Raw genomic sequence first — 22,929 nt, 5'->3', positions numbered from 1 at the left:
TGATTTAAGTAGCGTTACTCTGGATTTACACTGGTGCAACAGAGCATAATTTGACCTTTTGTTGGTAACATTCCTCTCTGGGTGAGGTAGAAAGTCCAATAAAACTATAATTCCTGCAGTTTAAATTTTCTGATACATGTTATCCCAGCAGTGTCCCTTCCAAAATAAATAGATTAATGAGATTTATTCAGCTGGGATGATGCTTATTACACACACAGTGTTAGTACCATTATATCAATTTAACATATTAACTAAGAGCTTTGCTTTTCATAATGATCCAATGTTTTCAACCTCTTGTTTGTGTCTTATCTCTGTGTCTTAAGTATATTCCTACCCTATAGCCTATTTAAGTATTACAACCCTATAAAATGATGGCAGTTGTGCTTCTCTTTTCTGTCTGTGCTTCCCCATCCCCTTTTTCTGCTTTTTAAGAGGAAGGTATCAGAGGCTTGGTCTACACTTACCTCGGAGATTCGGTGGCAGTCGACAGGAGTTACGCAAAGTACGCAAAGAACTTGCGTAACTCCCGTCGACTTCTGCGCTTCTCTTCTGCGCGCCGTGTTCACTGCACTGCGCCAACAGGAACCGTGTTCCTGTCGACGCAGCGCTATGCCACTTCAGGAGGTGGTTTTAGTACATCGACTTCTGGATCCACTGAGCAGGTCTTCACTGACCGCTTAGTCGATCCAGATAAGTCGATCTGATGGCGGTGACTTTGCCGCCGTCAATGTAGACATAGCCAGAGTGGGCAACTTTTCCACTTAGATTGGATGGTTCTTTTCTCAGATGGGAGATTCAAGGATTCACTTAACTGCCAGTTATAGAATGACAATGTTCTCAGTATTGGATAAATACATACAAACCCAACTAGAGAATGGACAGAAAAATACAAGCTATAAAAAGAAGAGGAAATGGAAGGAAAGAGTCAAACAGGGAGGAAAAACACTTGTTTTGTGTGCAAAACAAGCCGTAGTCTTTCTAAACACGAGATTGGACATCTTTTATGTTAGCGCCCTCCTCTAGGTTACTTGGCAGTTAGAGCTAGTGGAAATGTTGAATTCAAAGCTATTTTCTAACAATTTTTTTTTCTAAGCTGAAGAATTTCATTAGCATTTTTGGTGTTTATCATTTTCCTGGTTTTGGTCAGAATTGAAAACTTTGATTTCCCCCCTCCCTTATTATCCCCCTTTTTATTTCCTTTCACCACTAAATGCAGTAAAATGAATGGTCTAGGATTTGTTTTCTTTCGTTTGACTTTTGACACATTTTGCAACTTTACTAAAGCAGCGGAAGCTTTGAGAGCAGCGGAAGGGAAAATGAAACTGCAGCTTTGCCGCCCCCCCTCTCCCCCCCCCCCTGTAACTTTTCAAAAGTTGGAGAAGTTCTGAAGAGTAACAAGGTAGCCAAAAGAAAAATGGAAACAAAAATGCCTGTATGGGGAAAATGAACATGATGATTGCACTCAGTTGCAAAAAGTTGGGGGGCGGGGGGATGAGATGGAGAATATACTGAAATTAAAAAAAAAATTAATGTATTTTTCTTGGGAAAACAAAAATTGTTCCAGAAAGAATTTCAAAATCATTTGGGGTGGGGGAATCAACCAGCTATATTGGTGGTTCCATTGTATCTTAAACTCATGTTTATTTATCAAGTGAGTACATGGCTTCCAGATGTTAGTGCTCTGGGGTAGTAGTTGCACATGGGCATTTTTAATCAATGTAATATACCTACTTGATTTTAAGAAACTATAACTAAAATTGATGATGTCAATGAGGTAATGGGCAGGGTGATAAGTGGCTAGGTATTCATATTTAGCTTCTAAAACTAAATCCCTTTCTCTTTATATATAATACATTGGTGTTGGAACTAGGGGTGCAGGAGCTTCTGCCGCAACCCCGGCTTGAAGTGGTTTCCATTATATACAGGGCTTACAACTTGGTTCAATGGCTCTCAGCATCCCCACTATAACATTTTTCCAGTGCCCTGATATAATTTATATAAAAGTAGAATCTCATTTTTAAATAAAGCAAGGCTTTCCAGCAGGTGGTATAAAGCTTTCACTTTGATAAAGTAATGATTCCCTCTCATTTCTTGATGCTAGTATTTTCTAATGATCTCCTCTGGCCTTAAAATAAATTACACTGTGGAGGAATGGACCTGCTGTACGGAGACAGAATAACACAGTCATGATGAGTCTGTTGTTGCAATGCCTGCGAAGATGAAAGCTGAGGATACCGGCCCTAGCCTCACTCTGCTTACCTGAAGCTGGAAAAGACAAAAGACTGGGGAGAAAGGGGCTGGTAGTTTATGGAGTGAGAAGTCACAGCTAAACGAGCATGGCCCTAACTGCAGCAGTCGCTGAACTGTTGCTACACTAGGAGTTTGGTTTGCATTGCAAAGAGAGGCGCTGCTAGCACAGACTTGTGATTATGACTGCAGCCTAGGACACTGTTTGTCTCTCCGATTCTCTCTCTCACACGCACACACGGCCTGTTGGGTTGATGGATTCAGTGTTTATTGTCAGCTGTAATGGAATTGTAATGACCCTTGGAGATGGAAGTCAAAGCAGCAGTGAAGTCAGCAACCGTCTAGGCAATAAATACACTCCTCTTCTTTCCTCCACATTGCCTCACATAGTGTACGCCTGTCACCTGTGGCCCGGACCCTACTGCGTGTCCCCTTTGTATAACTTTATTCAAGTGGTGATTGGAGATTACATTGATGTTGACAATGCATCCTCTTCCTCTGCAGGGTGCTTAGAATTACAATGGAAGCTCTCTTCCTAAGGACCCAATACAGTGAGATGCCATGACTCCTCTGACACTTGAAACCCAACCTAAACCCCCAAGGTGAGAAGTAGCTTTATGTGACTTGCTACTCAGAGGTACATCAGAAAGGCTGGGGAGGACCCAAACATTTAGAACAAGAATCTTCTGCATTCAGTGCCGCAGAGAGGTGAATAAGCTGTTTTAAAGGGGGCGGAGGATTACTGGAGAACTTAAAGCTGCAACTTCCGGCTTAATGGGAGAAGATGCCTCCACCAGAGAAACCAAGCTGTAAACCAGATTTAGAGCAACCAGCGCCTTGAACGAGCTTTCATCGGAATTACTTTTCATTCCGAAACTGAAGTCAGCGCCTGTTTTAACAGACTGAGTTCTTAATGGGTTTATCACCCAGCTCCTTAAATAGATCATTGTTCCTCAATTATCCCTGACTGCGTAAGGGATTCCATGCCCCATCACAGCCATTTCCACCCGCCGTGCTGCTCCAGCTTTGGGATTGCTAGTGAAGACGGGGTTTCATGCTGCCGCTGGTGTTTTAACCACCACGTCCTAGATCTACTGGGAGCGGGGTCAAACGAGGTGAGGATTTCAAACGCCGGCAGCTTGTCTGCACTGTCGTCCCAGTTCAACATTGCAATGGAAGCATGTGCAGCAGTCCAGCCCACTTCCGCAAAGCTGGATTGCTTTTTACATCAGGTGGGTGGGTTGTGCTACAACTTGGCATTCCCTGGCTATAGAAAGGAAGTTCCCAAAGCTCCCCCCACCGTCATACACCCTAATCTGTGTGTCATCCGATCAGGATCCCCTTCCTCCTCCTTATAAACCTCTTGAGATAAGAGACTCTAGTCCAGGACTTGGATTCTCCAGCCTGTTCCAGTGGTGCAGGAGGTTGGAAACTGGTTGGATCTTCCCAGGCTGGGACTCTCCCCAGCATGAAGAAATCCCCAGTGGATGTACAATGACCATGGTTGGCTCCTACACTTCCCCAGGCAACCCATCGTCTATGAGGCACGCCAAGGGGCTGGAGAGTGGTGGCATTCTGACTATTTCTAGTTGGCAGATTGCCTTTCAGGAGGCTATCGCTAGACAGCGTAACTTAGAGCAGCCCCTGGGCTACTATAATCTAGAGGCATGGCGTTAGCCCCGGGTTCATGGAGCTGAAACTGGTTCACTTGCACCTTCCACTGGAGTCAGCTGAGACACAGTGCCTTGGTTCCCACATGAGACATAGCAGCCTGTGTGCTGAAGGACGTTGTAGTCCGGTTCTCTGAAGGGCTGAGCTCCTCCAGTATAGTGCTCAGAAGCCTCCACTCACCTGGACCTCTTTGGAAGCTGAAGGCAATCGCAGAAGGGGCTCAACAGCTCATAGGTGCAGGTCCACTGGAGTGAAAGTAGTTCCTCTGGGCTGATCCTGTTGCCAGGTATTGAGCAGTTAAACAAGAGGGTTACAATCCAGCCTTTTCTAATGATTCTCCCAATGACTTTTTCAGTGCCAGGATTGCATGTACTGTCCTACTACTTTGCAATGTATACGCAGGAGGTTAAACAGAGTGAGATGCACCCTTGGCCAGTCACTTCCCACTCTTGAAATACTGACCGTTTTTACACAGAAACGTCTATCTACAGGACTCGTTTTGATGAGGTTACAGTGTGATTAATAGTTCTATGATACTGGAATCTTAATTGAAAGTATGGAATCCCCCAGTGATGAATCTGTCTGTAGAGGGATGTACAAGTATCTCATTTTAATCTGTGCTGAATAAATAAGTTCAATATCCCATAGTACCTTTGGGCTACAAGTGAAAAAGGGAGCTGTTAAGATACTGGCTGTATCTCCGTGGCAACTTGGAAAGTAGATCAGGAAATGTTGTTATAGGTAGGAGAGGCCATGGTGGGGAAATGACTGGATCATGATCCTGAATGATATTAATTATTCAGCTATTGGTTTGGGATCAATTCACAGCCCTGCCAAAATCTAAAATGAGACTCCTGCACCTAGAGACGGGGCCTGATTATAGCTTAGTTGAACAGCCAATAGTCCAGTTTAACTAATTAGTAACTTAGTGTGACGGCTAATAAAGGTGGTCAAGAAGCTATGTTCCATCTGAATTGCACGGGAGGTTGGTGCATTCTAGGAAGCCAGACTGTATTAAAAATTATACGTATAGGGGGCTTGACTATGAGGCTATGTTGCTTGCCTCTCCAATATGTTGCAAGGTCAGTTGCAGGGAAATGTTGTTAATGTCTGTTTATGAAAAAATTTCCAAACCAATACAAGATCACATGCACCCACTAAGACTTTGATCCTGCCGGAGCAGACCCCTGCAAGCAGGCAGAGCTCCACGGGGAATTCATGAGGGGATAAGAGGCCACCTTCACGGATCAGATTGCAGGATCAGTGCCTAGAATGAGAGCTAGTCATAAAGTGGATTTTTTTTTCACTACAGAAAATGTGGACTTCTTGTCCAAAAATAAAGAAATGAGTCTTTTTTGGTTTTCTGCTGGAGGGGGGAAAAATGTCTGTCAGTTAAAAATCAAAAAATTTCAATGAAAGTAGTCACGTCCCATGAGAATGTTTGTTTAATGAAAAGCCCAATTTTCTGTCAAAAAGGTTTTCCTGGAGAATTTTTGACCAGCCCCATCTGTAATGTAGATCTTCCGACCATGTTAATATCAAACTTCCTACACTTGGCAGTGTGGTCTAGTGGATAGGGCACCGAGGGTCCTCACATGCTTAAAATTCAACCCATGCTTTGGTACTTTACTGAATCAGAGCCTTAATTTATTGTTTCAGTGACCATTTCTGCCAAAAAAACCCTCCATTCACTGGAGTATTTTGCAGTAACCAAACACCCAGGGAATGAGGATATGCTCAAATAAAATTTGATGAACCATGGAGTGCGTATTTATGGAGAATTGCTCACAGTATCTGCCTCACTTTGCTGCTATAGATGTAGTAGAGCAACAACACAGTGATAAATAGTAATGCCAAACCAGGCCTTTCCATCAGGTATATTGTTAGTTGCAATGGACACATTCTACTCCAATAGCACTTTTCTTTTCCCCGCCTTCAGCACTGCAATAATAAGAAATGTTACCTGTTCACAGGAGTTTAGAGGTAGATCTTTTTTTTTTTTTTTTAAATCATCTGACACCTCAGAGGAGCTTCTTGTTCATTTTAATTAATGTAGCTTCGTGATACCCTTGTGGTATTTTGCGGGTGGGGAAACTGAAACACCAGTTCTGAAGTGTCTGATCCAGCTTCTGTTAAAGTCAATAGATGGACTCTGACTTCAGTGGAAGTTGGAAGTTAATGAGAGTCTTTTCACTGATGGCCAGCAGGATCTGAATTAGACTTACTAACTTGACCAAGTTCATAAAGATAATCAGTGGAATGCCAAGAATAAATGCCCAGTCCAGTGCGCTGATCATCTAGCGCACAATGTAACTTCTGTAATATGCTAGTTCTCAAGACAACCAACTATGGAAGGTTTCTCGTTCTTCCAGTATTTTGGTGATCTTAAAATTAAAGTTTGCTGAAGCTTTGATTTGTAGGCTGGGAACAAACAAATCACACAGAATCTTACTGTTTAATTTGACATGCGAATGCAAACCCATTTCAATTTGAGCAGGAAAATATAGCTTGTTTACTTTTCATTTCTGTAAAAAAAATTTCCAGCAAACATGCAAATTGTGGCTTTATTCGTGCAAGATTTATGCAGCTAAATGATGGGCAATTACAGAGGCAATTCACCACCACCAAGGGAGAGACAATTGCTGCAATTATCTTATGCTGAGCACTTATCTCTGAAGAAAATTCTTTTGCCCGTTTACTTGCTTCAGGACATCAATTTCTGTATATCAAGGTGAACTTATCTTGTGTAAACTCAGCAAATGGCATATGTTTTTTTTTATTCCTTCACCATCAAGTAACAATGAATAGCAGTTAATAATATCTGACTGGTTTCTCGTGGCTATTTCAAAAGATACAGCCATTGTTGGTTTGTAAAACAAATGCATTTTCTGAGGAAACTGATAGTTTTAAGCATGTGTCCTGGAAAGGTCAGGGATCAGCAAGTATCTTTATCCAGTTTCTATTTGATCTTTATGGAGTTGGCTTCATTGAGTTGACCCGTACTAGAAAATACATTTCTCCCCTATTCCTGATCAGGGTTTTGTTACAACCAAAAAAGAGTCTGCTCCCAGGTTTTATTTTAAGCCCAGTTCATGCCAGTTTGGAGCTCAGTCGTACAAATCCTTTCTCATGTGAATAGTTACTCATTTGGCGTCTTCTCCAAATTCCATTAAGTCACAGAGACTCTTTACATTGACTTCAGTATGAATTGAGTAATCTTTCTGAATGCAACTTGCACTAAGGTCAGCTTGCATGAGTAGCGGCTTACAGGATCAGTTCTTGAACTGAAGCTGACCGAGTATTCTTGCCACCATCCTGCAAGGTACTCAGCATCCTTACTTCTACTGAAGTCAAGAGAAATTGTGGATGCTCAGCACCAGACAGGGTCAGGCCTTTAGTTATTGACTCTAGGTGCTTTGAATGAAGAAGTTGCCTGTCCTTTGGGGTAGGTATTAGCCAGCAGTGTTTTAGAGTGAAGCGACGTATGAAAGCTGGGAACCCAGTGCACAAATACAGGAGATAGGGGGTAGGGGAGACTATGGATATGGGGAAGCCAGCTCGGAGGTCTGGGGAAAGATCTGTTCCAGTGCAATATTGCAAGACAGCTGGTGCTCAGCACTTAAGAGCAGGGAAATAATTTTGGCCTGGCCTTTACCAGAAAAACATGTTCAGAGGATGCAGCAGTGAGACGAGCAGCTGTTTTCCATTAGGATAAGAATAGGTCGGGTGTAGTTAAAATTGGGTAAATGGAGCAGGAAATGTGGCAGTATATTGCCTGCTAAAGATATATTGGGCACATCATTTAGATGTGTTCAGATTATTTTGAGATTCTAGACGTGGAGTAGTGACCCGGACTGGCTGAAATCAGGCTTTACGCTCTTTTAAAATAAATAGCATCGCTGATGTTTAATAAAGTAGCCATGTTTTAAGCATAACCTGAATACTGCCCTGTCTTTTTGGAAATCTGGGGACTTAATGAATCAGTGTTTGTACTGTGCTTTTGAAAACAAATCTGGTGCATTTCATCTCTCTGTATCCATCTATAGGTGTGTGGCAAGGCGCTGTGGTCCGAGGACCAGCTGCAACCCCCCTGCTGGGCAGAACAAGGCCCCGCAGGCTGAATACCCAGGGAGAAAAGGGGCGGAGCCAGGACAGGAGAGGCCAGTATAAAAGGCCAACCTAGCAGCTCAGTCAGGGGGAAGCTGCTGCTGGAGGCAGACGTGTCTCCCCAGAGACTGCAGTTTAGGCCTGACCCAGGCCCTGCGGCTGTTTGGAGCAACTGCCCTGCTGACCGAAGCCTCCAAAGCCTGCCCGGATTGCTGGGCCCGAGTGACTGGGAGCAGCTACCCGAGCCCGCTGGGTGGGAGAAACCCCGTGAGGCTGGCCCTGACCTGGAGGAGTTGCCTGGCACGGAAGACCCACCGGCATGGACTGAACCACATGGACCGGAGGAGCCTCTGGGACCCTATGACCTGGAGGAGATGCCCTCCACTGACAACCCAAAGGAGTTTCTGGACCTGCCGCCGATCGACGGTGAGGGACTTGCAGGATGCCCACTCATCATCGACCCCAGCGACCCGGAGGGGGACACTTGGATGCAGGTACCCAGGGACCGGGTGGGAGGAAGTAGCTCAGGGACAGCCGGCTAAAGAGTGGCTGAGTGCGTGGCCGGACCAGTCAGCGTGTCTGCGACTGATACGGCCCTGGGCTGGGATGCAGGGGAGTCGGATGGGCCGACGTCCCTCTCCCCCCTTCCCTAATCACCCCGGGAGTGCTTGGCTTCTCTGCCTGCCTGGAGGATGCCAAGCTCTACCAGCCCCGCCGGCCAATAAGGCTGGGGCTTTAGACCATTTTGCCTCAAACAGGCAGGGGCAATTGACTTTACCAGCCCTGCCTGGCTTGCGGGCCAGGGACTGTAGACTACTTTGCTCGCCCCACCTATTGGAAGGCCAGGGGCTACAGACTACGTCGCTTGCCCCACCTGTGGGAAGGCCGGGGGCTATAAACTGCTCCCCGCCCTGCTTGAGGGCCTGCCCTGCCTGCCCCACCCTGCCTGAGAGCTGGGGGCACCAGACTGCTTAACAGCCCCACCTGTTGGAAGGCCGGGGGCTTTAGGCTGCTTCGCCTGCCCCACCCCACCTGAGGGCCAGGGGCAATAGACTGCTTGACCACCCTGCCTGTTGGAAAGCCGGGGCTACCGACCCCTTATCAGCCCTGCCCAACGGGAGGGCCAGAGGGCTACAGACTGTGGAGGAAATTCCTGTCCCTGCTTAGGGCAGGTGTTGTATGCTTGCTAAGAGGTTTATTGGGGTGCTGTAACCTAGGATCCCTCCTCCAAGATCTGAGCTGAATTCCGGGGGGGAGGGAGGAGGGGAAGGAGCCAACACGAATGCCTGTTCTGCTGTTCCATTTGCAGAATAATGCAGCCAGGGCCCCATGTAATGACAAGTGACTGTGCGTGCCATTCATGTGGTCCATGGAGACACTGCAAGATGGGAAAGGAGGCTGGGGGGCTGGATGCAGATCAGAATCCACTAGAGCTTTCTGTTCCCCCCTTACTTCCCCCCAGAATGCATGCGTTGAAGCAAAAGCCAGACAAAACAGAAACGGAGAACAAATGGCAAGCGGAGGGAGTCTGGGAATTTGGGAAGGCAGGGCCCTCCAGGCTCATGTTCCACGTTAGCTGTCGTGCTTCTTCCCTGCAGCAAGTCAAAAGGGCTTTCTCAGAGATCAGAGGGAGACGGGCTGTGATTTGAAATAAAGCCAGGTGACTCTTCGACCGGCTCGAGGAAGGACGAGAAGGAAAGCGTGTCGTTCTTATGTTGGCTAGTGAGGTAGGCAGGAGGGAGGCCCGGCCTGTTGCATTCTGGGAAATGTCCTCATCCTTTGCCTCCTTCTCATGTTCAGCCACAATTTTTATTAATCAACTCCCCCTTTTCTTTAAAAAAAAACAAAAAAAACAAAACACCCCAACCCTCTTGATCAGCTCCGAGCAAACTCTGTCAATCCGCGCGCTCTGCATGTGTCTCGGCGAGCCCCGCTCTCATCAACGCTGGAAGGGAGTGAAGGCTGCTGGCTCGGATAAATTTGTTAAAATAAAATAACATGGGCAGAAGGTGCTAGTTTTCGGGGGGAGGATGTTGTTGCCCTTGGGAGATGTCATTGTGTCCTGTATGCATTAACGAAGTGCTTTCATCCTGGTTAGGACTTGAGGATGCTCATTGAAAATCATGCTGCCATGGAAACCAAAGGTGTTAGTCTTTTGGGGATGCTGTGGGAGGCAGCGGGGGGTGGGGGAGAGGTGGGGAGCAAACGCTACAGCTAAGATGGTTTAACTGAACACTGGGTTTGGGCCATGGCGTGGTACCTGCCTGTATCTCCTGCTGCCATTTGAAGAAGAGAAGGGAATGTTTCTCTGCTTTGTTTTTTCCTCAGGGATCATTTATGTCCAGAAGATCCTCCCGCACACCCAGGCCCCTCCCACCCACCTGGACTACCCGTGGCTGGGCAGAAAAGGCCTGGCAGGATGATCCAGTTGTTAGGAGCCTAGCCTGGGCCTCAGACCAGAGTTCAATTCCTCGCTTCCCCACAGACTGCCTGTGTGTGACCCTGGGCAAGTCACCTAGTCTCTCTGTGCCTCGGTTCCCCGTTTGTACGATGGTAGCTCTTACCCCACTGGGATGTTGTGAGGATAAATATGTTAGCGATTGGGAGGTGCTCTGGGACTATGGGGATGGAGGCAGGAGTCTCATCACAGTGGGTCAACAACTACTCCATAATAGGAGACAGTCCAATGGCTGGCATAGCTTCTGCGTGGCTTTTGCTAGTCAAGACCTTCCTGTGCGCTGCTCCCAGCAAGTACAGTATTTGCCAGAGATATCTCAGGCAGGTATGGCGAGCAAAGACTAGCCGGTGAAACATACAAGCCAGGGAGACAGGGAGTTTTGTTATGGTCCGGCATGGCTTTATAGAATTTAACATGTATCTACTTTGACGGCTCAGCTAGCCGTGTCAGACCAGATGCTGCTGATCATGTGTCTGATAGGAAGGTGCTTGCTGGTGAACAGATGACGTTATGCAATCAAATTGAGGCGCATTATACAAGTTTAAATCAGACATCATTAAATTGCATCTTTAAATCTGCAGACCGTGACCGTAATGCGTGAAGGAGAGTAAGCCAGCAGACGCAGAGTGTTTGCATTCAGCATAACTGGCCAATGTTAGCCAAAATACTGGGATCTAAACATACAGACATTGGAGTTACAGCGCTCTCACCGGAGGTGGCAGGTGCTGGCTTTGCGTTTGTGAGGACAAAGTGTGTGATTGCCCCCGTTGCCCTTGGCACAAACATCTGTGGCCCTGTTCACATGCATCGTTACCCGTAAACGGTCTTCCTGTGTGAAAGCTATAATTGATGCCTCTGCATCTGCTTTCTGCACATCGGTCTTGCAGTGAGTCCCGCACATCCGACTAGCACATTGCTCTGTAACGGGAGCATCCCGCACTCTGCAGACCCAGCAGTCTCTTGCAGGGAAGGGGAGGGTCTTAACTTGGAGGCTGGAGAATTTAGCCACAACCAACAAGGATTACAAAAGTGGACTGACTGTTTCAATGGCACACCCATTACCAGCTCCAGCTGAAGCAAACCAGATTGAGATTTGGAAGTCTAAAGCCAGGCTGCTTTGAGTTTACATTCAACATTTCCCTCACGATCTGAAGTCCAGAGCAGGCCTTGCACACGTGCCTAAATCTAGCTGTATAGGTATACTGGCAGCTGTCGGAGTCTCTATTAACTCTTTGTTGTGGGGTTAAAGGGACCCCAACACTTGAAATCTAATCCGTTTAATAGAAAGTGAGTTGTAAGACATTCTCACCCTGAGCCCCCCTGTCAATTTTTGTGGCTTTGCAACCACATTTCCTTTGTTGAAAAACAACAGCTTTTGAGCAGCGGGGGACTTCTGTCTGAAGCCACAATCCTCCAATCGTAGCCATGGATCAGTGAAGTCAGGGGGGGTCTGCCCACTTAGATCTCATCAGCAGGGGCCTGGCCTGTCTCTGCGACCATGCCCCTGACCATAACTTGACCCCAACCAGCCTGCGCTTGATGACCTCTGGGCACAGGTCAAAGGGTATCTTCCTGGAGGTGGTTTGCATTAAACCTTCTGCTGCTTTGATTTCCTGGCTGCCTGGATTTTTTTTGTTACCTGTTTATGATTTTTTCATGGTGTCAGCTGGCTGAGTTCATGTGTTACCTACATATGTACTTTTAATGCTGCTGAGGCTTATTATTGTGTTACCATAAGTCTAATTCATTGTCAGGCTGCTTAGAGCTTTTTATTATTGTTTACATCTAAATAACATAAATGTACTGGTGCCAAATGTAAAAATTAAGCTGGAAAAATATATATATATATATATATATATATATATATATATATATATAGGATTAGGGTTATATATATATAATATAATTTTCTTTATATATGCCCCTCTGAGCTCCTTGTTATAATCATTGTGGTGATAGCTGTAACAATAAGGAGGGGTAAAACAATTCAGTGTTTTAAATCGAGTGTGTCCCCTTACGTACGTTATTTGCAATGTTTGCTACTGTGGAAGTTGAAGTGGTTGGGCCATTCATTGATGGGATTAGTTTATCTCTATACATGTTTCCTATCCCTAGTACAGTTAACGTCGCAGGTTATAAAGTCAGCCATCCAGCCCCTTGTATGTCTTTAACAATATGGATCCTGATCTTTCAGTTACATCGGCTCAGTTTTGGGATAATCTACTGCACTGAAGGCTGAGGGCCTGATCTTCCTGTGCAAGGCACTCTTCAGCGACACCACGCACAACTGGAGAACCTTAGTCGTGCCCGCCCAGCAACCCACAGAGTACGTCGCTTTCATCCAAATCTGGCAGCCACATAGAGATAACGGCCTCCTATTACTTCCTTGCCGCCTGCCGCCATATAGTAATGAATCAGCATTGCCAGAAGCATTGCCTTCTGCCACAGACAGAGAGGAAATGCCAACCCCATCCCTGCCAGTTCTCCCAGGGATATGGGCCCAGCAGCAGCGAAAGGCATTACACGTCTCCCTGGAATCAAGCCAGACATGGGGATGGTTGTGTTGGAGGATGCTCCGCAGGCTTCTCTTCCTCACCTGGAGACTAGCCTTTAGCAGCCGACTGTTTAGCATTTCCACCAGCAAGGATTATGCCTGCATTAACACCCTGACACAAAAGACCTTCCCTGTATGTTCTGCATCTGCTCAGCTCTGTGCGGACCCTTTTCTTAGACACCGCCTCTGTTCTGGCATCGTTCCTCTCCAGGAAATTAGTGCGATCTGAACTCCGGGCCACTGGTGTCAGTGAATGACAGAAAAAAAGCCTGCGCCTCTTTTAGAATTTATGATTGGTTTTGTGGCCATGTGGCTAGAAAGAGCTGTAAATAGGGCATCTTTCCAACTTTAGCTTTTTATGTCCGTTACAGGTCACCAGACTTGAATCCCGTCACGATGGTATGTGCTCTGTGAAACATTACCTGGCATGTGCTGTCACCCAGACATCAAAGCAAGAATGGATGCTCATAAAAAAAGACGGCTGGGAGTGTCTAACTATCAAGTCTTGCAGCTAATAAGCTCAGCCTTCAAAGCTGTTGTGCCCACCTATGCAAAACCCAGGTGGGCTTTTTGCAAACATGAATGGCTCATTGTAACGCACAAATGAAAAATATTGGGCCCTTTGAGAGTTTAACGCAGCGCTAGAAATACACAGCCACGTTAAAATGATATTGCTGCAAAGTGATTACATTTCTGGATACTAATGTTATCTTCCCATTAGTGTTTTGTGTAATGTTGTAGTAAAACTCCCAGGTGAAAACCTCCTGTTGTCAGGAGCTGGTTCAAACCACTAGAACTCCTTTCCTCTTTAGGGATAAGGTCATTTCAAAGCAGGGAGGCGCAGTGGGGCTAGTTGTTAAAGAAGAGGTGTGGGGCTCAGGGAAATGTCACGCTATCAGGACAGGCTCATGAATGTGTGTGCCAACTTCCAAGCAGATTGTAAAGAAGCAGGGCACAAACCACAAAGGGGCTGAGAGCGCTGTACTTAGATTTCACCAGCCAAGTAACAAGTGGGATCTCCTCAAGTACTGTCACAGCCTTACCATGGAATCACAGGCAGTCCCCTTGGGCACCCCAGTCTATCCTGTCGTCCTGACTGGTGTCTCTCGGCCTCCTTTTGTTGGGGAGGAGACGATGCCTCTTGTGATAAACTAGCATTTCACGCTTGGTAATGCTTCTCCCCGACTGGGGGGTTTACAGTCTTCGCCAACATTTTTATAGTTACAGAGCAAACACGTAAATATTATCTTATGCCATGGGATATTATAAGTAAGATTAATCCATGCAGCGTCCTACAAGCATTTCATAAAGTCTAAATACAAAACGCATTCTTATAACGCTAACCTCTCTTTTAACAATGCTAACACACAGGCCAGCCAGGGGAAAGAGGGAGTTCTGCCTCCATGGTCCATTCAACACTTAGCAGCTCAGCGGACACTGCCAATTGTGACGGTGGTGTTTGTACCGTGGGTGCCTGGGCCCGGCGCTGAAACCAAACTAATTCTGTGCTATATAAGGTCTCATCATCACTGCGGTCCCGCAGTGCCTCTCGTTGAACATGGCTGTCAGCATGATTAAGCTCCTGGGGCACGTTGTTTTTCACACTTCGTCATTACAATCCTCGCCCGGCTGGTCATGCTAAAGGCAGAGCCTAGGAAAGTGAGATCAAGTTGGGAGCCTGGGTGGGAACCAGAAGGCAAATCTGAAAGGGATTTCAGCACAACCTACCGCCCGGCTCGCCTGTCTGTTTTATTACACTTTATAGCTCGTACAGTCTGGGAAATACAAGAAACAAACTTGCCACGCTCTAAATCTTTGGAGATTTGTAATGCCGGATTGGCTGAAGTTCAGGAAGTGTTTTCTTTTCAGCCCGCTCAGCCTCTGACGCCTGCAGATCACTTAGCGTGTAGCTTGTATTATGCTTCTTATTGCAACTAACGCGCTCCTAGTATTCTACCAAAGAGGCGCGCAGTGTCTGAGCTCATAATTACACTAACTGCACTCATTGATTTTCAGCCACTTAACGCCATTAACAGCTCAGCCCTGAATAATCGCTGTAACAACCTGCACTTCCCTTGTAGTATTGGTTATGTAACAAATGAATCCATAGCATGACAGAGGCACTTCTTTGTCATGTTATAGATTGGTTCGCTCCATAAACAGTCCCACAGTGGTAACTGCAGCTTGCCATTCAGGGGGCAATGCTGCCCGTCAGGTAAGGGGTGGCAGTGACATTCCATGCTGAAACCGATTTTAACAAGAGACTGTCACATTAAAGAGAAATAAATATCTACTACATAGACATTTTTCTAAGGCTGTTAGCTCTTCAGGAAAGAGACCGGGGTTCCTATGTTGGAACAGCAAATAGCACAGTGGGCCTGGGGTCTCTGGGAGATTATCTCATGTAAATATTAGATTACACACCCACACAAAACCAAACAAAAACAACAACAAAAGAACTGCTGAAAGGGCATGTTAAGGTTGCAGTCAAAGGCCAGGAAATGTGCAGTTTTAATTCAGCACCCTTGTCCATGTGCACTATGATGCCATCTCTAATGATATGATATTATTTTTTCCACAGGACCTCTGCCTCCTTCAGCGCACAGGATGGGCCGTGCTCACTTCAGGATAGGTTTGGCAGAATTCAGTTTATTCTTTTCTAATTTCAATGAATAATTTGAATGGTTATTTTTAAGCTTTTTAAACTTTTTATCTATTTACCTTTTCACCGTTGCGGGAAGTTATGTTAATCAGGCAAGGAGGGAGGGTCAGACGATGATTATTTAATGACCATAGATGTTGAATTTCAAAAGGCTAAAGCTTTTATAACTGGTCAAATCAACATCACAAGTCAAAATATACAAAGTAAATATCCTTACATCAAACTCCAGTTCTCATGCAGCATTTTTCTTACTTTGCCTATAGGCAAACGTCGGTTATTACCGATGGAAATATTTTTTCATTGGTGTGCGTGTATAGTGAAACTGACATTTACCGATTAAAAATCGAATCCTTCCAAGCCTACTTAAGGAGCAACTAATATTTTGTTTTCTCCTTCTTTGTTCACTGAGTAGCCCCAGCCCTTATTCACTGCCCACTGTTCAAACCCTGCTCTGGAGACAGAATTATTAATTTCCTAATGGGCTTTTCTGTAGCGCACATCCCTACAATATCTGAGTGTTTCACAAACATTCACAGATTTATTTTCACAATACTTCTGTGCGATGTTACAGATGGGGAACTGAGGCACACGAGAGAAAGGCCAAAGGTATCCACAAACGTTGGGTGTCCAATTTGAGATGAGTAGCACCTGATTTTTCAGAGTACTTAGCCCTATATAGCATAACATACGTTCAAGCCTGGCTCCCACTGATTTCAGTGGCAGCTGTGAGTGCTCAACACTTCTGCCAGCCAGACCCCAAGGTCTTACATCAGATGCCCAGAACATAAGGCACACACAATGAATGATCACTTTGGAAAAGTTTAAGTGACTTGCCCAGCATCACACAGGAACTCTCTGGCAGGGATAGAATCCAGTTCTCCAGGCAGCATTTCACTGCCTTGTCCCCAGACTCCATGCCCAGCCAGTATCCATTCTCCCCCTGCATCCCAGCTTCTAATCGGATCTATCTTACCCCACCACCCCAATTTTCCCCCCACCACAAGTTCTCAGTCCCAGTTTCCCCTTCCCCCAGCTCCTTGTCCAATCTTAGTACCGCATCCCTCCGCCATTTACCTCCCAGTGTCCCTGTCCAACAAGTCTCAGCCACCTCCAAGCTCCTAGTACCAGTCTCTCTCCTTCTTTCTCCTCTCCCATTCCCAGTTTCACCGGACGCCTTGTCCCAGTCTCCTCCTTTCCCTCGCCTGGTCCGGCTTTTGTCCCTTCCGCATCTGACTGAGATGGCTTCCCCCTGCCCGCATAGCCACGTAGCTAGGTCAGACTAAGTTTTAGGTGTAGGCCAGGCCTCAGGTCTTTGGTAGTGAAAACTGCTATTCCTAGTGTAAGAAGAAATTAAACATCTCCCTAGAGCTGGTCACTTTATTTATTTAAAGTTTCACGTATATTTGTGAAATTTCAATTGTTGTTTCCATTTTTCAGGGTTTGAAATGAACCCATTTCTTTTTTTCTCTTTTCTAATTTTGTAGGATATTTTTAATGGAAAATGGCTGCTGACATTTTCGTTTGCTGTAAACCAAACTTTACTGACACCGCTTTGGTAACCTTTTCTATAATGTTTTCGATTAAAAATGTCCTGAAAAATTTTTACAATAAATGCGAACGTTTAGAAAAAGTCAATAGATTTTTTTAAAATGGCCATTTTTCAACTAAAAAAAAAATCATTTGAAAAATGTTGAGCATTTCTACATCTTATTCTGCTAGGACTCTGCCCTGTCACAGTATGATCACATTTTCTGCCTTTCCTTGCCTCCCTGCTCTATCTCTGATAATTAATATGGACTGAAGTGGGTTCATACAAAGACATGTTAGATCAGCTTTGTGTTTGGTGGGCTGATGGATGGAGGGTCATGGAGGTAGCATAGGAGATTGAATGTGTAGTGTTTTAATGTAACACACTCAAACATGTCCCCTTCCAATTTTTTCATGTACCAATATGACAACCATTTTCAGTGCCTGTAAATAGAAAGAAAGTCCTCCAGATGAGAAATAGCCGGGGCTGAGACAGTACTTTTGTGAGAATTAATATGTCAAGCTTACTTGGAGATGAATTGGAAGATAATATATATGAAGAGCTCTGTGTCATTATATAAAGCAACTCTGAGACTGGGCAATAAAAGGGAAAGTAATCCAATAACCCTGGAGAAGGAAATTCCCCACTTAAATATAATATTACAGCTCTTTGTACTGGTAGTGGTTAGGCAGGGGAATAAAATCTGATTCTTCTCTTTCTGGGAAGGAAAATTCATCAAAGTGGTGTCTTTAAATGGAGGCAAATCGTGAAAGCCTTACGCAAAACATCTGCTCTTCAAAGAAGTTTAGCTGTAAGCGAGTGTATGGAAAGAGGGAGATGCAAAGGGAAGGAATTGGAAAATGCCTACTCAAAATTATCTTGGTATTGTAGCTGTTTGGCTTCAGACATAATCTATGTTCAACCTTCTTCAGTTACTGATAATACAAGCACAGGCCGTCCCTTGCTTTCCCTTATGCTTAGGAGAAGATCATTCTCTTGGAGAGAACATCCCAGGATATTGATGTATTGACACGCACCTTCCATGTAGCCAATGTGTGTGAATGAAGGCATTTCGGGTTCTACACATCTTCAAAGTCCACTGGAACTAACTTCCCCATCTGTTTTTAAAAAAACAAGTCCTGATCCTTACCCTTGTTTGTAAAGTGCTTTGAAAATCTGTGCATGAAAATCTCAGCAGAGGAGTTAACTATTATTTTAATCCAAACTTAACAACCTTTCAGGCATGCTGCAAAATAAGCATTTATCTGACAGGATGTATTTTGGAAGGTTGAAAGTATGTTCCTTCAGGGACTTAAGAGGTTGTTTTGCTGCTCTGATTTATCGGCTGGCCGAGTTCATGCATTATTTGTGTATGATTAGGTTTTTGCTGCTGGGTGTTTGTCATTTGTGATTGTAAGTCTTAATTAATTAGGTCATCTCGGGCTTTTTGTATGACTTGGGGTTTTTTTTATTAGCATTTCAATCCAAATAAATAATACAAACGCTAATTAATATATTTACTATTTTAAACACATTGAAAATAATCTAGCATTGAATCTATCTGCGGTACTATCTGGCTGCTATTACCACAGTATCTGAGCATCTCACAGTCTTTAATAGACCATACCTCACAACATCCCTGTGGGGTAGGGCCGTGCTGTTATCCCTAGTTTGCAGATGGGTAACTGAAACTCAGAGAGACAAAGATATTTTGATGCCTAACTCAGTGGGAATTAGACACCTAAATGCTTTTGAGGATCTGGGCCTAAATGACTTGCCCAGCATCACACAGGAAGTCTGTGGCAGAGCAGGGAATTGAACCTTGGTCCGTGTGCCCAGCCAGTGTCCTGAGCGCTCCAACAGGACACTTCATTCCCCTCACATTCTGCAGAGCACATTAGCAGGGCAGGCTATCTGCCCACCTCAGACTGAGTTCTCTGTGATCTTTGCGTAATGGAAACACGGCAGCATGCAGGTAGCTGGTCTGGTCTGTTTGCTCAGGAGGGACTAAAGCTACAAAGTTAGGCCTTAGATTTGAACTTTCCCCAGTTCAAGCATAGAGCTGAATGACTGGAGTTGTAAAGAGCCCAGGCACAGGCAGTCTTATCTAGTGGTCACAGCTGAGCTGGTGTCACAGAGTTAAGGATGGCCCCGAGGCAGTAGTTGGCAAGGCAGGATCAATAGGCAAGGGGCAGGCTTGGGGTCGGAGATCAGGAGTAGTTACCAGGCTGAAGGCATGAAGCAAGAGTCAGGCTGGGCTGAGAGACAAACAAGGCAAGGGCTGGGACCACAGTAGGCCAAGAGTCTGCTGTGGCTGCCCAGACAACTTCCTGGGCTACCCACCAGGGTAAAGTAGTAAATGTGGGCCAACCAGAGAGCTGTCGCTCTGGCCTCTTTGGGTGGTACTTCCTGCAGCACCTAATCTCCACAGTGCTGCTCGGAGGTGGCTCTGCAGGACTTCCCCATGGTGGTGTGGGGGTATCCGCTACCCCAGTTTCTGTAGGCCCAGGTTCCGGTCCCACACATCCTTACAATAGTGGGGAAATGTACCTGTAAAACCGTTGTTGTGCCTTCCGGATCGCTCTCGGATTTGTCTGCGTCCGTGTCCATTTCACATGCATCTGTCAGCGGGTTTTCATGGGTACAGCTGTTTGTGGCATGCCAATTTGGGGCCTGTAGACAGGAAGCAGATACTGATGAAGAAACTGAATTCATTCTGTGTTGGAATAAAAATGTGTTGCATGTCGAAGAGGTCAATCCGATGTGATCTAGGCAATGAATTCGGCATCTCAACTAGCAAATACCTAATACCTGAGTGAATATTCGCCACGAACGTGGAACCATTGTGAGTGCAGCTTGGTCTCACTATTTGCTGAATCTGTGTTGAATAATGAACAAATGTGTAAGGAGCAGCTTTTATGGGAGGGAGGAACCTGCTACAATCACCTCAGGAAAATGTTTGATGAGCTGTGCTATGGGATGCTCAGGTCACAAATTTTGGGCTGGGTTCATCATAGGGTTGGGAACCAACATCAAGTTCGGGTTTGAGGCAAGAGGAACCTGTTTGCTACCCATTAAGATTGTACAGTATTTGTGTTAAATGGTACCACTTATCTTGCATTGCAAATCTCCTATACTGACAAAATCAGCTGATGCAACTGCCTCGAAAGCGACAAAACTCAGTGCTTTGTGATTTTCAGTTGCGTAATGGGAGAAGTGACTTGAATTGAGAATTGATGGTTATATCTTGGAAGGATAATTCCCGAAGTCACTGCCTGCTGCGGATCAATGGCTAATGCATTGATTATTTCCCCGTTTCCGGAGAAGAATTATTGCATTTTAGTGGAGCACCATCTGGACAACTACGGGGCTGAGCTGCATTCCCGTTGTCCATTCTTGTCAATGTAACACTAGTGTCGTGCTGGATGCTGTATTTATGCGGAGCCTGGAGAATGACCTTTCATTGACTGTATGCCGAATATCCTAAGGCTCTTAAAGGGTCAAGTCACAGGCAGAAATCATAAATCACTTATGTTAAGAGTCACTTGGGGCATTCAGTAAGCTAATGTGCAGCCAGTGTAAATATTTATAAACTAAAGGGCTATTTTCTGTTTCGGGAAGTATTTGTGTTTGTGGCTTATAAATGTGTACTTCTATGTACATGTGGTGTATGTGTTTATTTAAATATGCACGTGTGTGTATGTATATATGGTGTGTGTATACGCAATGCAAAGAACAACGGGGGTATAGTAGACTCCTCTATTCGTATTGTATTATTATACTAGTATAATTTACGGTTTAAAAAAAACCTGGGCGGGTCTATTGTTCTAAGAGCAGAAGGAATAAAAACTGTGAACAAAAGCAATTGGCAAAATTTCACTTGCAAATTGAGCAGAGAAGGAAAATACCATTATGCAACTGTAATTTATTCTTGGAAAATCAAGCACTTGCAATATCTGCTTGTCACATGTTAAGTTACAAAAAGGGGGAAAATAGATTACTGATGAGCGAGGAACATTTCAGGGTAAATCACACAATGGAAGCCTTTGAAAAACTGGTCTGCTGTCTGCACAAAACAGCTGTGGTCATCCGCATTAAAATAGCCACTGCTCCGGGTCTGTGGCGTTTGGGTCAAACACCCAGCACCATCCCGTTTCACTTCCTGCCCGTTAACTCCTTTGTTAAATATGCATCAGTCCCAGCATGAAGCCGAATAGGCGGCTGCGCTGGAGGTTAGTTGGGCCAGTCTCCCAAGCTGAGAAGGGCCTGAGTTTGCAGTTCACACCTGTCTCTTCGATGAGCCAAATCTGAATGTCAAATCCAAACCCTCAAACTTTTGGAAGTTTACGGTTTTGAAACCCAGATCCAGTCTTTAGAGCTGGAATTCAAGTTCCTCCCATTAAAGAGAGACAAAGGGCCTGATTCTGCTCTCAGCACAGGATAGTGTAAAGTCCTGATTCAACAAAGCACCTACCCATGTGCTTAACTTTAACCAGGCAAACAGTCTAGCTGTCATCCAAAGTTAAGCATATGGTTCAGTGCTTTGCTTGATCAGAGCCTAAATCAGGAGTAACTCCACCAATATCAATGGAGTAAGTGTAAGCGACAGCAGAGTCTGACCCAAAGTTTGATCCGGACTGGTTGGCAACCATTTCTACTTTCAAATGAATCAGCCTTAAACAAAAGCATTTTTTTCCACTTCCCATAACAGAGCCTGTTTCACTTGCACACCAGAATCTTCATGTGATTTATGCTTTCACTGTATTTACGGGTAGCAGTAAATCTTTACGGGGAGCTTTTACACTGAGTTTGGATACCTGATCACAACAGTCTCCAAAGTTACTATTTTGCTACAGCACTTCCACACAATTCCTTGCTGGGTGTTTCAGAAGACGAAACTACACTGGGATTAGTTGGAAGACAGCCCTTACAGGCTTCATTCCCTCCTGTATAAAATATTTTGCCACTTTTTCTACTTCCCTCTGACCCTCCTTTCATTGCCTTAGCAGAAGTACTTACAGCTCTTTGCATTTTGTCTGTAATTAGTCTTCTATTCAGCTTCATAAATATTAATGCCAAAAAAAAAAAAAAAAGAAGATGTTTTGAAAAACATAAACCAGACAATGGGCTTTGAATCAGGATGTCAGTTCTGACTTCTCATTGGTTTTACACTGATGTGTCTCATTGCCCTCAGAGGAGTTAGTGCTGATCTACATCAAAAACCTGAATCTGGCCCTCTGTTTTTGAAAGGTCATGTTTCAGCCAACTGAATTGCTCACTGTTCTCTGCGTAGCTGAGGTGCATCCTAGCAATTCTGCAGTTAACCTAAGAGTGATCTATTTGTGACGACCCCCTTGGCCTTCAAACTGATGGGCACTACTTGGCCACCACTTATCTCATAGGGTGTGTCTACACAGGCAGCGGCAGCCCGTGACAGCAAGCATCCCAGTCCAGATTGACAGACTTGGGCTAGTACACTGTGTAGACAGTACTCTTAAGTTGTGGCTCGAGCCCACACATCTCCATAGGCTTCAGAGCCTGAGCTGCAACGTCTACACAGCGATTTTTAGCGAGATAGCGTGAGCCGAGGTCAGTCGAGGACTGTGCCTTTGTTGATTGGGGTTTAGAGTGCTCTCTCTGAAATCTACCTCGGCCCATCTCGCCGCACTTTCTAAAAGCACCCAAAACCTTTCGTTACCCTC

Source organism: Emydura macquarii, unplaced genomic scaffold (assembly GCF_026122565.2).
Source record: "Emydura macquarii macquarii isolate MOO-44397 ecotype Brisbane River unplaced genomic scaffold, CSIRO-AGI_Emac_v2 contig_1644, whole genome shotgun sequence".
In the NCBI taxonomy this organism is placed as follows: Eukaryota; Metazoa; Chordata; order Testudines; family Chelidae; genus Emydura; species Emydura macquarii.
Note: the sequence above shows the minus strand (reverse complement) of the source record.